The 19,744-nt window shown below is 51.2% G+C and overlaps 1 protein-coding gene across 2 annotated transcripts in view; it reads left to right on the forward strand.

Annotated features, from left to right (window-relative positions):
- Positions 1-1,107: 1,107 nt before the first annotated feature.
- Positions 1,108-19,744, forward strand: part of SLC14A1 (solute carrier family 14 member 1 (Kidd blood group)) — a 47,955-nt gene continuing 29,318 nt past the window's right edge. Inside the window, exon 1 of one of the 2 annotated variants that reach the window (XM_059409573.1) lies at positions 1,108-1,250. The gene's annotated coding sequence lies outside the window, so the exon portion shown is untranslated. The remainder of the gene's footprint in view (positions 1,251-19,744) is intronic. The other variant, XM_059409580.1, reaches the window with a different exon arrangement.

Raw genomic sequence — 19,744 nt, forward strand, 5'->3', positions numbered from 1 at the left:
ATATATATATATATATATATATATAGACACACACACACACACACACAATCAGAATCACCTGTACCATTCTGTAAACAGAGTGCTGGCCCCAACCCCCAGATTCTGATTCAGTAGGTCTGATGATGCTGGGCCTGAGAATTTGCATTTCTAACAAGTACGAGTATGATGGGGACCCAGGACCACACTTTGGAAGCCACTGGTGTAAACTCAGAAATAGGATGCTGCCTCCAGTCACCCCTCCCCTTTGCTCTGTCAGTTGTAGTGCTCTGGTTTGCGAACTTGTGCATATAAGCATCATGGGCAGTCCTTATTAAAACCCAGACTCCCGGCCCCCACTCCCAAATACTTTGATTTAGTAGATTTGGGTGGCACCAGGATCTGAACTTCTAGCAAACTCCCAGATCTCATGGATGCTGCTGGGTCAAGGTCCAGACTCTGAGGTCATTGATGGATTAGAATCACCTGACTCCCGATCACCTAGGTCAGCAAGGGCCTGGGACCAGGTAGTTTTATTTATTTTTTATTTTTTATTTTTTTCCATTGTGCATTTTTTTTAATCTGATATGCTTTTATTTTGTTTATAATTTTTTTAAATTAACATATAATGTATTATTAACCCCAGGGGTACAGGTGTGTGAATCGCCAGGTTTATACACTTCACAGCACTCACCATAGCACATGAAAACAGGTATTAAAGCTCCTGGGGGGATTCCACTGTGCAGCCCGGGTCAAAAGCAACTATGGGATTGTGTGTCCTGGACGCCAAGCTCCAATCTGTCTCCAATCAGGGTGACTTCGAGAGGCTGCCGAGTCCCCACCAACCTCAGTCCCCAATGGGTTTTGCTAGGGGGCAGCTGGGCTGACATGGGCGCAGTGAGAAGCACAGGGCGCTTGGAGGCGGGAGGGGTATGCTTAGGAGGCAGAGAGAATCCTCAGAAGTGATGTTTGCCTCTGTCTCAGGGTTGTCGGGTCCCCGCTCTGCACCCCAAAGGAGACTACATTACAAAAAAATGAAACCACTAAACAGGAAACATCTGGCCCAGGAGGCTGAGCAGACAAGCAAGGTTTCGAATTGGCCCCGGAAACCTGCTGGGCACCGAGCCTGGGGCCTAGAAACGAAGACACGAGAGCAGCGGGGTCGGCGGCTGCACCTCTGCTCACACCGGGCCTCTTAGGCCGGGGTCTTCCTGGCCCGGTGGCAGGGGTCGGAGGGCGCGTGGTGAGAAGCTGCAGCGGTGCTGTGAGAGCAGGTACGGATCCTCTGTGGGGATGGCAAGCGCGAGGGGTGGGGAGGCGGGGGCGGCAGCAGGTGCTGCTGCAGGTGGACAGACGGGCGGGCAGGTGGTAGGGTAGAAAAGGCGCTCCATTGGCCAGATAGGTGTTGGACGGGAGAGCTGAAGACCGAGAAAAGCAGAACACAGAGAAACGTGCGAGAGCAGGTGCGGGAAGGCCAGGCAGTGTCATAACAGGAAGAGGGCCGACAACAGGCGGATTTCAGTGGTGGCATGAGGCTCCTCCCCTCTGTGAACTGCCTAGTGGGGCCAGGAAGGGACAGGGACGGGGTAGTGCTCACTCCTTGCCCCGCACTCGCTTCTTGCGGAGTCAGTGTGAGTCGGGAGGACCACCAGAACATTGCAAAGTGTCACATCTAGTGTGGCCTGAGCAGATGCGGCAAGGAGCTTCGTGGGGGTGGGAGGTAAGCTGATCGGGTAGCGGAGCATTCAGAATCCTGGTAGCCAGCCCCGCTCCCTGAGAATCCTGGGGTGGGGGGACAGGCAGGAGTCGTTTTCACAGCCCCCCAAAGGATGCAGCCAAGGATGGATGTCCCCGCAGTGGAACCAGCGGACCAGAGCCCTTGAAGCTAATAAGAAGGAGGGAACTGCAGCAGAAGTTGCTGTAAGGAGGTATTAGGTGGGAAACACCCCCAGGCAACATTATTTTGTCAAAGGAGGGTGTCCCAGTCCCCAGGGTCAGAGCTGGTCTGTTTCCATGCAATTCTTAACCTTTGGAGCTGGGCAAATTTCAGCTGTGCTCCCAGCCCCACAAAAGAGCTGTGAGACCATATTCGGCCCATCCAGTTGCTGAACAGAGAGAGATACTGGCAGAGCCCCGCAGAGAACGCAGGACCCACGACTGAGGTGAGGACTTGGGGGGCAGGAAGGGGAGCCTGGGGCCGGGCCCGGAGGACATAGCACCATTCCTGGCCACCAGCTTACCATTCTCCTGTGTCCCCACCTTGGCTCCTTGGCGTCAGCCCCAGGACCTCAACAGGAAGAGACTGAGCCCCTTGTGGAGAGGGGCGGGGGTCCCCAGCTCCTGGCCCCTCCCCCATCCCCCGCAGTGAGAGAGTGACAGGCACAGGCAGTTACACTAGAGTAGATCCCCTAGCATGTCCAGAAAAGCGCCGTGCTCCCACCTCCACTGTCTTCTGTCCTCCAGTTCTACCTCCTTCCCTCTCCTCCACAGGCCATCCCAGCCCTGACAGGCAAGCTATTTGCAAGTTAAGTGCTGTACCGTCTGTCCTGTTTCCAGCCTCGCAGGACCCGTGCGCTTACACAGGCCTCACATTTGGTTTAATGCTCTTCAGTCACCATCTCAAAATTCTTAATAACGTTTGCATGGGACCCTGTGAATTATGTGGCTGGCTCTGCGCCTGGCTGTCACAGGAGACTTGAGATCTTTCTCCAGGGGGGGACAGCATCATAGCTCCCCCTCTGCTCTTCAAACCCCTCTGTCACCTGGGACAGCATGAGAGAGCAACAGGACCTCACCAAGAGAGGGGCACATACACAAGGGAAGAGGCAGAGGCGGAGAGAGGGGGCACCTGCCTGTGCACTGGACTCCACGCTGCAGGGACTGGAACAAGCCAGGAAGACACCCAGGGATGTGAATCTGGCTTGAATCTCTTAGAAGCCTCCACATTCTTTAGGCAAAACCTAGTTTTAAGATAAAATGTGATATTGACTGTACAACTCAGCACTTAATTTTATGTTGTCTGGTGTTGCTAGTTTCACCTGGGTGGTTCTTACTTCCAAAACGAGATGGCAAATTTTGAGACCAGGGACCTCAGCTCATGATTGTGTGAACACAGCCCAGGCGTGGGCTCAAGCGTGGCTGGGCACAGGATTCCCTTGTGGCTTGATTCAGTTGTTTGGGCTCCTAGGACTGTTATCTGAAGGAACGAAGGCGAGGGGAGAGCTTCCAGGGAGAGAGGGAAACCATGTCCAAGTGTCCAGGGTGAGGGCTGGGTGTCTGTCTGACTCTGCGTCAGGCTCTCTCCGCCAAACTTGATGTCCTCATCTACGAAATGGGAGTAAAAGCAGCAGCTGCCTCCTCGGTTTGTCGGGAGGACCAGAGGAGCCCCACGGTGCTGCCTCATGCATTTGAACGTGGCCCCTGATCACCTGAAGCTCTTGTTACCATGCGGGCTCTGTGTCAGTAGGTGCCCGTGGGGTCTCAGCAGCTGCGATGTGCAAGTCCCCCAGGGCTTCCGGTGGTGCTTCTGGTGTCCCTGCGGAACTCTTCTGGAGACACGGTGCCCCGTGCGCAGCGTCTGCAAATGCAGATTCTCACGTGCCACCCGGACCTGTGGACTCAGACACTCTGGGTGGGTGGGGACGAGTGATCTATGTGAACAAGCCTTCCAGATGCTTCTGACGCAGGTGGGTCTGAGACCTGCTCAGCTCAGCCCCGTACTTTCTCTTCCATCCCACGAGTAGGGACATTCAGGACCTGTTAGGTGCCTAACACTGTGCTAAGTGATGTGGTTGGAGAACAGATCCTTAGAATTTGGGGGTGGGGGGGGCACCAGCTGCTGTGTATATAATGGAGGGAGGGGAGATGGAGGGGGGAGGGCTTATGGAAAATGCAGATTTCAGATTTCCTACCACAGGAGATTTTTTTCATCCCCAAGAGATTTTGACTTCTAAGTCTAGATTTTTCAAAAGGAGCCCCAGCTTTTTCTGACCCTTATACAGGGTAATCCAGGACCACACTCTGACAAAGAGACACCACAAAAACTCATGGGAAGATAACCAGCTGCCCAGCTGTGTGCTCCAAAGAGTTTTTGGAAGGGGAAGAGCTTGCTGCCAGCTGTCGATCCATGCAGACTAGCTCGGATCCGGATCCGAAGCCACGTCGGCGAGTAGGACCGGCCGGGACAGACTCAGCCCGAAGCCCAGCCCTTTCGGCGACAGCCCAGTAACATCTCGCCAGCTCCACACGGTTGAACGTCTCATTCCCATTTCACAGGTCAAAAGCCCAGGGATCTAGTAAGCTGAGCGGCATCCTCGCAGATACCCTGCGGGTGGAGCTCACAGCCAGAACGCACACCCAAACCCCCCCCCCCCGGGCGGCCCTCGGAGCCTCCTGAGCAGGGGCGGGGCTCGAGGGCCGTGGTCGTTCGCTCATTCGCTGATGTTGCTTTGCTTGGGCGGGCCAGGCGGAGCAGGAACCAATGAGAGCGACCCGCCCGGCGGGGGGTCTCAGGCCGAGGAAATTGAACAAAGGAGGCTCCGGGCTTTGACCACCGTGAAGCGGTGGGAGACCCGCCGGGGGCGCGGGCAATCGTGACAATGGAAGGAAGCCACAGTGGTGTAAACAGAGCTTCGGACGGACGTGCAGGCCAGAGGTCTCGGTCCCTGTCCCTTTTCTTTCTAACTGTGACCCTGAGCCAGGTATTTCCTGTCCTTGAGCCTGTGTTCTCCCCAGTAAAACAGAGATGATAATCCCTGGCTTGCCTGCCTCAGGGGTTGCTGTGAAGGTCACCCAGGTTTACGTGTTCTGGAAACTGTAAGGTGGGGTACCCTTGATACCTTCAATGTACTGGGCGTGTTAATAGGCTGAGTCCAAGGAGAACAGTTTCCCTGTATTTACTCCAGAAATATATTTGCAAAAACTGTATGTCCTTAGCACCATTTCCGCTCAGGCAGCTAACAACTCTTCTTTTAGTGTGAAGACTCAACTTAAAAATGAAGATTTCTTCTCATACACAATTTTTGCAATTCCCCCACCCCGCCTACCCCGGTCTCTATGGAGGAAGGAATCTATAGACATTTTTCTATGAACACCTGTACAGAGAGAACATTCCCAAACTCTACAGTTCACCCACTTGAAGGAAACAGTGCCAGACAATTGGCAAACATCACCACCATCAATTTGAGAACATTGGCGTTGTACCCTAAAGAAACGTTGCACCCATTAGCAATCACTCTGCATTTCCCCCAACCCCTCCAGCCCTAGGTAAACATTCACCTACGTCTAATATTAATATTAAACAGTAGGATTTTTTGGAAGTGTGGTGATGAACCACATGCATCAGAATCACCTGGATGGGGGTTAAAAATGCAGATTACCGGGGCCCCTTCCGACCTCTGGGTAAGAAACTCTGCCTCTGAAGTCCAGAAGCTGCACTCCCAGCCCTGGGGTGAATCTTGGGCACACCAAAGCCTCCTGAGAATCGCGGCTTGTCCTTGGATTGAAGGACAGAGCCAAGCTGTGTGTGGGGAGATAGGGGCAGAGGCTGACAGGTACTTGGGACCGAGATGGCTCTTCCTGTCCCTTTTTCCTTTCTCGTTCCTATCTTCACTGCCCACCTCCGTGCCCTTCAACATGTAGACACATCTCCGGAATGGGATCACAGAACTTAAGCTCGCCGTGCTCCCTGGCCTGTGATACCTTCATGTTGTCACCAGAGGGCGCCAGAACATCTCCAAAGCCAAGCCGATCTCCCCTTCCTTGGCAGGCTCTCCACTGAGGGCAGTTTCCCAATCTCAGGCCTGTCTCCCCCCACCCTCACCCAGCCAGGGCCCCTCACAGATTCTCAGAAAGATGTTGAGGGATCAGGGTTGCTAAAAAGCAAAAAGCACTTATTACGTGTGAGCCCTGGGAAGTTTGTCTAATGCCCCTGAGCCCAAGCTTCTCACCCCAACAAGGAAAAATATGAACTTTTATTGTCCTACTTTTAATAATTAAAGGGGATCATAGCGGTAATGCTCCTGTTATTCTACCAGAGACGGTGATTTGCACTGCTAGGAAACCAGAGAGCTTGAATGGCAATATATGTATTTAAGTTTCGTGTGCATCAGAAGAATTAACTTCATAGAGCCGCACAAGGAACAGGTGTGGCCTGTCCTCTCCCGGCCCATGTGAGCGCCCGGACTTGGTGTTCGGGTCCACACACCCCCCTTCAGAGGCCCTGGTGAGCTAGGACTCCTCCGAAGGATGGATGCAGGAGCTTTACCTCAGAATTAGGTACACTGTGATTGTGTTTTACAAAAACTGTTACTTGTAAAACCAAGGTTAAGTTGTTGTAGATGTGTAAGTGACCACAAAAAGGAACTCTATAAAATGTGGGTGAACGTATGTATTTTATTATTATTTGTAGTTAATCTCATTATGAACAAATCTAAGTTCAGCTTTGACGGCACTGGTGGGCAGTGAGGATGGGGACGAGAAAGGAAGGGGCAGGAACAGCCCTCTTGGTCCGAGGCACCTGTCAGCCTCTGTCCCCATCTCTCCAGACAGTCAAGACAAAGGGCTTCACGGGCCGTGGAGGGAAACTTTACTTTTTTTTTTTTTTTTTTATAAAATTCTTTTTTTTTTTTTCCAAGACTTCCATTCATTCATTTGACAGACAGAGATCACAAGTAAGCAGAGAGGCAGGCAGAGAGAGAGAGGAGGAAGCAGGCTCCCTGCTGAGCAGAGAGCCCGATGCGGGGCTCGATCTCAGGACTCTGGGATCATGACCTGAGCTGAAGGCAGAGGCTTCAACCCACTGAGCCACCCAGGCGCCCCAGAAACTTTACTTCTGTAGCTGCACATACACACTCCCTAAATTCTCTCACATTAGGAAGCCTTCTGAGCTTCAGACACAACGTGGCTTATTTTGCTCTGTCTCTGGTCATCCTACTGTTATCATCTTTTCCTTCCCTGTTCCACCAGAAACACTCCCGTTCGGTCTTCGACACCCAGTCCGAACGCCAGTAGCATCTGTTGTGGAGTTCTTTGATTCTTAAGGCAAAGCTAAGTATCCTTCCTCAACAGTTCAATAGTGCTCTGTGCACACCTCAACTCCAACATTTTCGATTCATCTTATACCAGGCTGATGGAGTCTCCTTGCCCCCCAGAGAGGTGGCCTTAAAATTGACCCCTCCAAGGATCTTGGGCTCTGATCCAATGCCCTCCTGCCAAACCAGCAGTCACTCCACTCCAGGCTGCAATGCCTACTGTGAGCTTGAGTGGCAAAGCTCTGGCAGCCTATAATAAATCCATTTTTTAACATATATCCAGAAAAGTGAAAAATCACAAGTGAATACATCATGAATGAATGTCCAATAAATGAACCTACTGGTGTGATCAAGAAACAGAATATTAGCAACATCCAGAAGACCCTCAATGACTGTATCTAAAAATGTATTTCTAACTACTTAAATTTATCATTTTAAAAGTGAGCTATCCAGTTCCAAACATGTGAGTAGTTGCTAGCTTTTCAAAGACATCTGTAGAAGGTACAGAAGATAAATGCCCCTCAGGAAGCCACTCCAAGGATCTGGAGACATTGTGTTCCTTTCCAGAGCAAGCATGGGGTGCTCAGCTAACCTGAACCCCACAGTAGGCACTCCTGAGCCTTGGAGATGAGCCAGGATCCCGGGAGGCTGGTTCACCATCCATTGGAGTGAAACCCACTAGTGACGTTTGAAGAACAAGGTCACACCAACGATAAAGACATTCCAGGTATAGGTTCATGGGAGTGGGAAGTGGCTCTCTGCCAACTCTATACTGGTCTCTGCTAGGGACTTCCCATATACTACCCCAGTAATACCATTAAGAGGCCTAGGCCTGTCCGCATCTGAAAGAAGAGGGAGCTGAAGAGAACAGGACTTGTAACACATCTTCAACTTATCATGCCTCGAAGCCCCAGAACTGCAAATTCAATCCGTCTGAAAAGTACTGGCTCTGTGATTGACCTGTCGCTTCGGCCCCCAACATCACAGAGGTGTTTGGGACAGCTCCCCGACCTGTTGACCTGACATGCTTACAGGAAAAGCACAGGCCCAGCCGCCCACGAGAGGCAGTGGGATAACATGTCTGTGTGGCTGTGCTGTATGTGCACAGATTCCAGAACATTCCTCTGATGTCGAGAGGTCCCTGTATTCTAGGAAGGAGTACTGGATGGCGGGTTGCCCACCACCCCCTCAGGCTGACCCTCAAGGCTCTTCTGTGGGGCCTCTCCACCTGCCCGGTGGCTGGATGCCCTCGCTCATGGCAGCGACAGTGTCAAAGGCATCACGTGCCCTCTAGGGGGGACAGCCTGACTGGTGCCTGGCTCTGCCCCTCACCAGCCCTGAGCAGCTCACCTCACCATCCCTCTGTTTCTTTAGCTTTTAGTCTTCCGATGAAGGGCTCTGCTCCCTCCTCCTCCTCCTGCTGTCACTGCCCCTGCTGTCTCAGAAGAAAACCCAGGCGCTCACCTTCCCCATCACTCCTGGGCTAATAGTCCCCACATTCTACCTCTCCAGCCCTAAACTCCTGCCCAGACCAGAGTATTGCGTGTCCTATGGCCTGCTGGGTGTTTCCACCTGCCCGTCTAGACACCTCAAACTCCATGTCACACAATGGCCTTAACTGCCTTTCCTCTACCTCATTCTGTCACTTCAAAGCTGTTATTAGAGAGGAACAGTCTTTTTTTTTTTTTAAGATTTTATTTATTTATTCGACAGACAGAGATCACAAGTAGGCAGAGAGGCAGGCAGAGAGAGAGGGGAGAAAGCAGGCTCCCTGCTGAGCAGAGAGCCCGATGTGCGGCTTGATCCCAGGACCCTGGGATCATGACCTGAGCTGAAGGCAGAGGCTTTAACCCACTGAGCCACCCAGGTGCCCCTAGAGAGGAATAGTCTTACATCAAAGTGCATGCATCAGACATACATACACAGCTCGATGAATGTTCACCAACACAGCCCAGTAACCAGCGCCCAGATCAAGACCCAGATCACTCTCAGCACCCCAGAAGTCTTCCTCGGGCCCCCTTCCAGCCGGGGTTGACCTGCACACTGCTCTCAAGTTAGCCTGGTCTTTGACCCTCGTGAATGTGGGATGAATGATACGACGTGCGCTCCTCTGGACGCGGCTTCTTTGGCTCAACGTTGCGAGATGCTTTGTGCCACTGCCTGGAGCTGTAGGGCACCCATTCTTGTGCTGTGCAGACAAGTCATTATTTGTCCACTGTACTGCTGGTGAGCAACTGGGTTGCTCCCCCTTTGGAGCTGTTATGAGTCTTGCCAAGTTGAACTTGGTGGCGTGTGTCTTGTGGTGTGAAGGACGCATGTATTTCGTCTGTGCATCTTTCCGGGAAGAATTGCTGGGCTCTAGGGTGTGAAGCTACTCGCTCTGGGAGAGTGCCAGGCAGTTCTCTAAAGTGGCTCTAGGTCCCTCTTTCCCAGTAGTGGACGGGAGTTCCGGTGGCTCCACTCCCTCACCAACACTTAACGCCATTTTTTATTCACTCACCCTTCTCCGTGCCTATCCTCACCCCTTTCTCCTCTCAAACTTTCTCGTATGTTCAGCCCTCTCCATTTGGCCCTGCCTGCTACAGGCACTGTGGTCTGCTGCCGGCCTCCCTAGCGTCGGCCTTCAGGCTCCGTGAACCACTCCCAGCAAATCTCCCCAAATGCTGCTTTAATCATCACACTGTTCCATCTGCAGAACCTTCCGTCGCTCCTGCCCTCCTCTTACTTGAAAGCTACATCTGTTCATCCGTCTGGCTTGTGACACCACCTGCAAACACGGTCAATGATCAGGCAGACCCCCATCTTTCCCTCAGGCCTCAATGTTGCCTTCATAAAGGCCCCCGCTGAGGGGTGACTTCCACTTCAGTCCCTCTCCCTGTAAGTCTGGGACATCAGTTGGTCTGGCAGGAAAACAGTCTTCTTTGTTAGCGGTATTGTAAGAAACCCCCAAGCAAAAGGGGGTTTGTGCTGGCAAAGCCTTAGGGAACCTGTTCCAACACCCCATTTCCAGAGAAGCTCCAAGTTACAAAGAATTTTTTTTTTTTTTAATCCTAATAACCTGGCAGGCGTTTCTGAGACCTTCTTAAAGGGACAACTATCACTTCTCATTTGCTGGTAGCTTTCATTTGATCTGAAAGCAGGCAGAGCTTGGGATATGAGCTGGATGGGGAGAAGAGGGGCAACAGATAGAAATTCCAAATCAGGGGGTGCCTGGGTGGCTAAGTAGGTTAAGGCCTCTGCTCTTGGCTCAGGTCGTGGTCCCAGGGTCCTGGGATCGAGCCCCACATCTGGCTCTCTGCTCAGCAGGGAGCCAGCTTCCTCCTCCTCTCTCTCTCTCTCTCTCTCTCTCTGGTCTACTGGGAAAGAGGGACCTAGAGCCACTTTAGAGAACTGCCTGCCTCTCTGCCTATTTGTGATCTCTATCAAATAAATAAATAAAATCTTAAAAAAAAAAAAAAAGAAATCCCAAGTCAGCTCTGCTTTTAAAACCACTTCTCAGCAAGAGAAACAACCTCACGGGGGACAGTTCTCAAGCAGACACACATTTAAGGAGGCTTCCGATGGATAGAAGCTTTTGAAACCTCCTATCATTACAGAGAATCGTAGATAAATGCAGAGGAAACAGGAAGCAGGCAGATTTTTCTCCTACATTTTAAAACTCCTCCCACATTTTAAAAAGGCAAATCCAACTGTGTGTTTTTGTTTGTTTACAGTTTCTTGTAGTTATACTTGTATTCTTTGCACAAGGGATTCCTAATATACACTAGTTCGAATTGTCCATATTAGAGCTTAGAGCATAATTTTGCTATTTTAAATGGCCAGAGAGGTTCATAAGCCCATCTTTTCTTTGATAATGTAGTATTTTTCTCACGTGTACTTCCTCTGATGCAGAGTCCGTGGACATCCTTTGGATATACTAACTCAATGGCTGGTTAGTACAGCCCAGCACAGGGATGCAAAGGTCAGAGGGCACGGCTAGCCCCGATGCCTTGTGTGAGCATGAGGGAGTTCTGCCTTCCTTGTGCATCCAAGTGGGAGCTGACCTCACGGGCTGTGACCCACAGCACACCCCATGGCACTGTGAGGCTTCTCACGGCCCACAAATGTGCCACGTTCCTCATGGAGGACGCTCAGCTTTCTTCCTGAAAGGCTGCTCTGTCTTTTCTTTTCTTTTAAAGATTTTATTTATCTATTTGACAGACAGAGATCACAAGGAGACAAAGAGGAAGAGGCAGGCAGATAGAGGAAGGGAAGCAGGCTATGCGGGGCTCGATCCGAGGACCCTAGGACCATGACCTGAGCTGAAAGCAGAGGCCTTAACCCACTGAGTGACCCAGGCACCCCTGCTCTGTCTTTTCTTACCTTCACAAAAGTGCTACTCTGAAGTCAGGGGCCTTACAAGGTCTTCTGTATCTTCAGTGACGTTCCCTCTGCCTGCTCCTGATACCGCCGGTAGTATCCAGACTCTTCTAGCCCCAAACTGTGTCTGCTTACAACTTAGCAGCTCACTGCACACCATCTTGGGTGATGTAAGAGAGCCCTGAAATCTGCCGGTTCTTGGTTAAACCTGACAGGCGTCCTGTCCCTCCCCGGACGACCGCATGATGGGTTCCTTGTGGGCCAGTGATTTTACACATCCTTTCTGTGCTGAGGAAAGAGCGCCTTTCTGCCCGTAGCAGGACCTGTGATCACATACAGCCTAGACTCTGACACTAATGTTCCCATGTGTCTTACGGCTGCACCAGATCCGAGAACCCTCTTGATTTTGTGCCACCCACTAGGGTCCGGAGCACTTACACTCCTCCACACTGAGGCGGGGAGCTGGGGGTGAGTGAATGGCCGGCAGCTGACCGTCCCAGAGCATGGCTGAGAGCCCGGGAGATGATGCCGAGTCTCCGGTCAGCAGGAAGGGGTCATGAGTTTACAGCCTAAGGTCTGGGGTGTAGAGAGGGGAGGAGTCGGCCCTACCCCCACCCCCCAGCCCCAGTGTTTGAAAAGCCCAGGCCTCCCAGGTTTGGGCTGAGCCGGGTTGAGAGCTAGGGTGGGCGTGTCCAGGATCCACTGAGCTGTGTGCTTTTTTTTTTTTTAAAGATTTATTTATTTATTTGACAGACAGAAACCACAAGGAGGCAGAGAGGCAGGCAGAGAGAGAGGGGGAAGCAGGTTCCCTGCTGAGCAGAGAGCCCGATGTGGGGCTTGATCCCAGGACCCTGGGATCATGACCTGAGCCGAAGGCAAAGGCTTTAACCCACTGAGCCATGCAGGTATGCTTCTTCCTGCTCACCCACCCTCAGGAAGACCCCGAACCCCCAGGGACTGGCCAGCCTGCACGCCCGGAGCAGGGCCTCAGCCCTCCCCAGGTTTAGGACCATTTTAGAGGCAAGCCAGAGCTCCTGACCCCAAGGCTGGCCTGTAAGCTCGAGTGCTGGCTGCTTAGAGACTGATTGATTGACCTGGGACAGGAGCAGACGAACAAGGGCCGACCCTGTGTGTCCAGATGCAGCCCTGCCCCACACCCGGACCGTGGGTCCCAGTCACAGTGCTGCGCCCTGCTCTGAGGGCTGTATTTGGTGGGAATCCACCCCCCAGCCCCCTCACACCAAAGATTCACACACGTACCGTGCGAGAACTCACCCGAAGCCTCCCAGTCCCCATAGTGACGGAGCCTTTCCCCATTTATCTAACCAAGTGCTCCGTGAAGAGCTACTGAGGATCCCCGTGAGCCAGACACTGAACCTGGACCTGGGGCTACAGCAGCAAACAAGCTCTGCGCAGGCCGTGCCCCCTGCTCCGCAGCTCACAGTCCCGGAGGCAGACTCAGTGAAACCAGTGCTCACTCCCTATGTAATGACAAACAGTGCTCAAGGCGTGAGCGAGCAGAGAAGCACACTCAGGGACGTGGGCCAACGCTTGCAGTCAGGGCCTACAGACTTGCCTTCTGGCAAAAACGGGCTTCACGGGGGGGCGGGGGGGGGACAGTTTAGCCGCCCAGCCCCAGGGTAGGAGGGACAGCAGAAGGGAAGGCAGATGTAGCTTGTGACGTGCAGTCAGCCGTCCACTGTATTCTACAAAGCACGGTCCAACACAGGTGCTTTTGCCTTTTAGCCAAAGGACCTATATGGCAAGGTGGGGTGAGGGGTTTACTGCAGGGGCCTCACGGATAAAAAGGCCAAGGAACCCCAGAGGGAGAACCAAGTGCAGGGAACCCCCAAGGAAGAGGCTCAGGGAAGATCCCAAGCCCCAGGGTGTACACCTGCATCATGGGGGCGTTTGTCCTGTGGGCAGGCAGAATGCAGAGGCTTCTGGTGGGACCCCAGGTGCCACTGTGGGGTTCCAGCCCCTGTGCGTGCAAACACCTCCTTCTCGTGACCAGGGATCCTCTGTCGTGGTGACTGAGGGCTGGAGGGTACTCGGCAAGCCTATGTGATGTCATCAGCTCCAGGCACAGGGTGGGACCGGCGGCGGGAGTCTAATGGAATGATGAGGCTTCCTTCCTCCGGCTGGTCCAGCATGTGACAGCATGCCCCAGGCCGCCAGCTGGAATGCCCCAATGACTCACTTGGGCTCTCCATGGAGTCTCCAACCAACACATTGGAATTTGTAGACTGTTGCTGCTCCGGGGCTTGGAATCCATCCCTTCTTACCCAGCACAGGGATGCTAGGGAGGGTGCTGCCAAAACTTTACTATGCAGGCAAGTTTCCCAGGGGTCGGGTTAAAACGCAGATTTGGATTCCCGAAGTCCGAGCGGGCTTCATTTCCAAAAAGCTCCCACGGATGTCAAGGTCACTGGTTTGCGGACACCTTAAAGACCTAAGAACCCACACAAGAGTGAATGGAATGAAACCCTCCCCTATCCTTCCTAAGTGTGCAGGGTCAGCTTTGCAACCCATTCCCCACTGGGCAAGCGTCAGCTGAGCTGTAGAACCGAGGTGAAGATTGGCAGAAAGAAGGAAGCTGGATGTAGGGACTAATGACAAAGATCACCTTTGTCTGAAAGCCTATCACGGGCTGTGATGTCTGATCTTTGGATTTGGCAAGGGAGGTGTTATTAATCTCCATTCACTTCCTAATGGACCTAGGGTTTGGGAAGGCATCTTCTCCAGGCAGAGATCGCTGCTGGACTTTGAATCCTTGTCAAAATCCAGCTGATCTCACTAGGACACACATCCTTGTTTTGGAGGGTAAGGAAGTAGAATTAGATTTAGCCCAGTGGTTTTCAACCTCGCCGGCATGTTAGAATCAGCAAGAGGAAAGGCGGCCGGTTAGCTCAGTTGGTTAGAGCGTGGTGCTGATAGAATCAGCAAGAGGAGTTTTATTTTCTTTTAAAGATTTTATTTATTTATTTGAGAGAGAGAGAGAGAGCATGTGAAGGGGGAGGGTCAGAGGGAAAGGAGACTCCCTGCCGAGCAGGGAGCCCAAAGCGGGACTCGATCCCAGGACTCCAGGATCATGACCTGAGCTGAAGGCAGTTGCTTAACTAACTGAGTGCCCAGCAAGAGGAGTTTTAAAGCTCTCACACCCCAAGCCAATTACCTCAGACTCTCCACTATCAGTATTTTGTAAACCGCCCTCCCCCCCAACCCCCGCCCAGTAATTCCAACATGCAGTCAAGACTGGGAGTCCCAGAGTCAGGCCAGCTCCCCTCCTAATGGACTGGGGCGATTGAGTAGCTGATGGATGCAGTCTAATGTGTCTAATCTCATCACAATGAGTACCTCGCAGTTCCTGCTCCAGGACTCCATCCAAGAAACCAGCTAAACAAAAATCTGTGTAGTCAGGTGAAGCAGGATAGGACAGGGCATGGGATGGAGGTGTTTGCCAGAGAAAATATGTAAGAAAAGAGCAGAAAATGTCAGGCACTGCTAGAGGCACCACACATTTAGGAGCTGAGGGGAAGATTTAGAAAGAAAAAAACGTATGACACTGAAGTCCTTAAAATGAGAACATCTTGTTCAACTCTGAGTCAGCCCAGCATATGTTAGATGATGGATAGAGGAGTGAATGGACGGATCAAGGAAGATGGGGTGGGTCCCCTGGACAAGGAAATCTGGAAGGCAAGTTGAACAGAAAAATAAGACTCACGCTGGGGTTGAGGGTAGAGACAATGATAGGAGAAAGGAGTATAAAACTACCAGCTCTGAACAGAGTGGTCCATGAGGAAACCATGTTTGGGGACTTTGTTTTTAGAATTGGGGTTTTTTTTTTTTTAAGATTTTGTTTATTGATTGATTTGAGAGAAAGAGAAAAGAAAAACACAGAGGGAAAGCGAGAAGCAGGCTCCCAGCTAAGCAGAGAGCCCAATATGGGGCTTGATCCCAGGACTCTGAGATCGTGACCTGAGCCAAAGGCAGATGCTTAACCCACTGAGCCACCCAGGTGCCCTGGGGTTATTTTTTATAACAGGACAGAACACCCCAAATGGAAAAATAGATGGAACAATCTGTTTGAAGCAAAGAAAAAGCTTGAACTGCTTCTAAACACACGGTGCATCCTGTCTTGCCACAATCAAGATGAAAGACTCGGGCTGCCCACCAGCCCTGCCAAAAGAAACCGCAGAGTCTCAACCAAGCAAAGCTCTGGGTCCTCGACCGTAAACCCCAGATCCTGCAAAAACATGATGTGGGACAGTGCTAGTCCCCAGGGGGATGTTGTTCCACTCAACATGGGTCAGGGTGTTATCTGAAATTTCTTACTGGATTTTTTTCTCTCACTCAACAGTGTTGAATTCATTCATCATCGGTATCTTGTGTGGGTTTAACGATGAACCCGCAGACCCTCATCTTCGAAGATAACATTGCCTGAGCCATGTCTTAGGTGTTCCGCTGCAAGCAGGAAGGACTTTTCTACAACCATCTACGCTCTCCCGGTCCACTTTGTGACCTTGGCTCACCCTGGGTACAGCTGGCCAGGGCCCAGTCGGTCATGGATTTGGGAGCTAGACAGCGAACCAACCTATTCAGGAATCAGCTCAATGACTTCACTCATATCCACACATCCCAGCCAGCAAAAGCCGCATGATACAATCAAATACTAGTCCTCTAATCAAAGATGCCCCTTGACCCAGGTATTGGGAGAAAATAAACAATCTGACTGAGAGGGGTAAGGACTATAGGTAGACAAAGTGGATAAGGCAACGGAAATCTAACCTTCCCTGTCTATTCTCTACCTCTTCCCATGTTTTAATCCTGAAGAAACAAAACATCAGCAGGACCATTGTTAGCCAGTATGGCCCCTTTCCTCAAGATATTTTAGTGCCATCTGCAAGAGTTTTGTTGCCATAAACACATAAATGTCTAGGATGCTAAGGTATCACTTTAGGCATAGTGCATTTGTGCAGTGCACAACCTGCACATCCTTAAGCACTGGCTGTGGAGACCAGAGACCTACATGATGGACCTTCACCTGGCCTGAGTTTAACTTAAAAAAATGGAAAGAAGGGGGGCACCTGGGTGGCACAGTCTGTTAAGCAACTGACTCGGTTTCGGCACAGGTCATGATCTCAGGTTCATGAGACTGAGTACCCTCCCCACAACACACACACACTCAGGCTCTGCCCTGAGTGCCAAATCTGCTTCAGATTCTTTCTTCATCTCCCTCTGCTCTTCGCTCTGCTTGTGCATGCACTCTTGCTCTAAAATAAAGAAACAAATATTTAAAAAAAATAATTTATTATGTAATGTTAGTCACCATACAGTACATCATTAGTTTTTGATATAGTGTTCCATGATTCATTGTTTGCCTGTAACACCCAGTGCCCCATGCAATACATGCCCTCCTTAATACACATCACAGACCTCACCGGTCTCCCCACCTCTCTCCCCTCTGAAACCCTCAGTTTGTTTCCCAGAGTCCATAGTCACTCGTGGTTCATCTCCCACTCTGATTCCCTCTTTCATTTTTCCCTTCCTTCTCCTAATGTCCTCCAGGCTATTCCTTACATTCTACAAATAAGGGAAATCATATGATCATTGACTCTCTCTGCTTGACTTATTTCACCAGCATGATCTCCTTCGTCCCATCCATGTTGATGCAAAAGTTGGGTATTCATCCTTTCTGATGGCTGCATAATATTCCATTGTGTATATGAACCACATCTTCATCCATTCATCTGTTGAAGGGCATCTCGGCTCCTTCCATAGTTTGGCTATTATGGACATTGCTGCTGTGAGCATTAGTGTGCATGTGCCCCTTCTTCTCCTTACATCTGTGTCTTTGGGATAAATGTCCAGTAGTGCAATTGCTGGGTCATAGGGTAGCTCTATTAAATAAACAAATAAATTTTGGGGAAAAAAAAATTGGCAGTAAGGTGATGCATGGAAAGGAGAATCTGATAGAAGTCATAGCTGGGTATGGAGACCCTCTCATTCTTCTGCTGTGTGCAGGAGGAACAGCCAGCTAGTAAATGGAGCTGAATAATTGCATGAGTGCCCTGGAGATCTAGAAATGTAGGCGCCTCACAGGCTCCGGCCACCATCCAGCCCCCGGCTCCCCTGGCAAGGGCAGAGGCACTTTGCTGGGTGCCAGCCGGCTTCTTGGCTCTACATCCAGGGACGGTCTACCGCAAAGGGTGCCCCCAAGAGGCTCTGGGGTCACTGGGAGTTTGGGCTCTCATTGGTGCCTTTTGTCTGACTATTTACCAAACGAAAACGCTGTGGGCTCAGAGCACAGCGCCGAGGGACGTTGTGTCCCGGACTTGCCATCTTGGCTTCTCTCTTTGTGGGGGGTCAGGAGGAGAGGAAGGAAAGAATGAGAACAAGTTTCTTCCCCGTGCTCTCTTCCACTTAGAAAACCTCAGCTCAGGATGCAGGAGACAATCAGGGCAGTCCTCGCCTGCACACTTACCGACACCTGCTGAGTGTGGGCGCTCCGTCCGCCTGGATGCACGTTGTGTGTAAAGCTAAGCTGCCCGTAGACAAGCGGAGAGCAAGCAGCCGTCCAAATGAAATGGTGCTGGAAGAATTTCTGAGTCAAATGACACATATTTAGAAACACCTACGAATGCAGTCGTAGAAAAAAAAATACTGAAATTCTGACATGACACATCACTTTGTTCTCTTCTTCACCATGACCTTCAACTAGCTCGTATCTCTAGCCTTTCCGGAAAGAGATCTGTTGTGAATAAAGACAACCGTTAAGATCCTGACCTTATTGTCTAGTATCTCCCAGCCCACGTGGGATGGTGCGGCATAAAATATGTTTTTAATAAAAGCCGCTACCAAGCTGTGGGAGAGCCGGGGTGGACGGTCGCCTGTCTAGGGAGGAACAGGGGCCTAAGTTGCTGTCAGTACCCCGAAGTACGGCCTGGACAGCAGTCTGCTGGGAAAGTGGAGGAACAAAAGCCCAGTGTGAGCATGTGGCCAGAGTGGGTAGAGAGGGGGAGAGAGAACTTTCCCGGGGCCAAGATTCTATGGAGAAACGCAGAGGAGGGAAAATTCTGCACACGTTCCGTTGTGATGGAGCCAGATGGAGGGCCGACGAAGTTCAGAGAGCCAGCCCGGGACAGGGGGGCGCTGGGCGCTGGGGGGCACTCTAACAACGTGTGGATGGCCAAGTTGATTAAATTAATCAGTGAATTGATGAAAGGCAAACAAAAGGATCAGACGCTGGAAATATGGAACAGTGCTGAAGGACATCAAAGTACAAACTTTGGTGTTAGACTTTGGACAAGTTATTTAAACTCTGTGAGCCTCAGGTTCCTTATCTGCAAAATGGGGATAATGGCATTTACCCTCCTAGGACTTTTGCAATGGTTGAATGACCAACGGGAATAACTTGGTTTGCACAGTGCTCAGCACATACAGTGAGCCCTCAACCGCTCGTGCCATTCTTATCATGATCATCCCTATTGCTATGACGGATGGTGGCCCATTTGCATAAGGAACTCCTGGAAGCTGATGTGCTTCCTTTCATTCCCATACCAGGCCCTATGTCCTCCTGGGATTCATTTTCTTTCAGGGTGAACTAGGAGCTTACTTTAGGCTTATTTTACCAGGACAAAATGTTGGAGGGAGATTTCCCTGAAGTTCAGAACTGTAATCATGAACCCCAACCTCTGGTCGCCCTCCTAGGTCCCTGACATGCACAGGCTGAGCGGCAGGAAGCAGGAGCAGGGGCTCCCTAGGCCTGGGAACTCTGTGGTTTGGCGGGTGTCCAGTAGGGGGAGCCAGCGAGTCGGGGTTGCCTTGGGGACCTCTGACAAGGGCCATCAGCAATTCCAGGACGGGGGGAGGTCCAGGTGAAAGACCAGAACATCAGCACAGCTCTCTGGGTTGTTTGGTTTTTGCTTTAGTTTTAGTTTTTGTTTTTGTTTTAATTGTGCGCTCCAGGAAGTGCACCTGAGTTAGAGTCCCGCCATCACAGAGCAAGCCACAAATACTGAATTTTAAGAAGAATGAGAGAAGATATGGACTTTTCACTTGAATTTTAGATTCCTCTGCTATGGAATGTTTGCCTCCTGTCCAGTAAAAGGCAGCAGGCTTTGTCCTGGGATCCTCACCTGGAAAGAAGGACATTTTAGGGAAGCATTTATATGTTTGTTTCCTCCTCACTGGGAAAAAGGGCAGGTCGGTTTCCAGAAAATGAACTGCATTACCCCTTGCCCTCACCACCCGCACACCACACCCCTCAGGGCTTTGCTGGATTCTTACGCTGGTGCAGAGGCTGTGTGGAGTCTAAGAGAACGAGAAAATTCCACCCTGGAAGCAGTCCCTTTGCTCTCTGAGTCTACAATGTAGCA

The sequence above is a fragment of the Mustela nigripes genome, chromosome 8 (genome assembly GCF_022355385.1).
Source record: "Mustela nigripes isolate SB6536 chromosome 8, MUSNIG.SB6536, whole genome shotgun sequence".
Lineage (NCBI taxonomy): Eukaryota > Metazoa > Chordata > Mammalia > Carnivora > Mustelidae > Mustela > Mustela nigripes.